The sequence below is a fragment of the Loa loa genome (assembly GCF_000183805.2).
Source record: "Loa loa unplaced genomic scaffold supercont3.69, whole genome shotgun sequence".
NCBI lineage: Eukaryota > Metazoa > Nematoda > Chromadorea > Rhabditida > Onchocercidae > Loa > Loa loa.
The window spans coordinates 2651-3551 of record NW_018108249.1 but is presented as its reverse complement, the minus strand read 5'-3'; positions in this window follow the sequence as shown (position 1 = coordinate 3551).

Sequence of the window (901 nt, the reverse complement as noted above, 5' to 3'; positions counted from 1 at the left end):
TCGAGGAAGTATGCTTCGTTAGGTTCAGGAGGAAGTTATTAATTCGTAGAAGATAGTAGAAAAAACATTTAATAAAGAGTAGTGGATACAACGTACGGTGCAGTCCTGTGTTGAGGGTTTGGGAAGGAAATGATCCCAGTTACAGCTTTTAGTATATATACAATTTTAACTAACAAAGAGCATATTTGGTGGGAGTGGTTTGTAACAAACATTACATCAGATATTCCTTTGGATAAGGAAAAAAAACTGTCAAAATCCGATTACAACAAAAGGCTCTGATTGCAACAATTAAGATTGGTTCTCAGACAAAGAAATTAGGATTATGAGTGTGCTTTGTTGCCATAAAAAAGGAAAGGATGTGAACTTCGATAAAGATAACAAAGAAAAACGCATGGGATAATGAATATGAGGAATGTAAAATTGGTTAAATGATTCATGACATTGTTAGAATTTGTATGATTGATTTATACATTGGTTTATTTAATTATTTTATTTCATATGGCATCGTGAAAATTTTTTTATCGTGATATAACTCTATTTTGTGTTAATTGAAAGAGGAGGTTAATATTTTTAAAGTTTGACTTACGTGCACTTCTATCGCGTAGCGGATTGTATTGTGAATGTGCGGCAAGTTAAAAGTATTATAATCCGTATTTCAACATGGAACGATTTCCAATATATGATTAAGAGTGAAGTATTGTAGATACAAGTACGAGGAATATTGCGAGAGGAATTATCAAGCTAATCACAGTCAAAATTCCCCCTATTAAAAATTGAGGGTTATATATGTTAAAAAGTGGGAGTGATTTTACATTAAACATCGTAACAAGATCTAATGAGAAGATTAGGATGTTGTCACGAATTTTGATTCACGAGACTCCAATCATACAAATATATAATC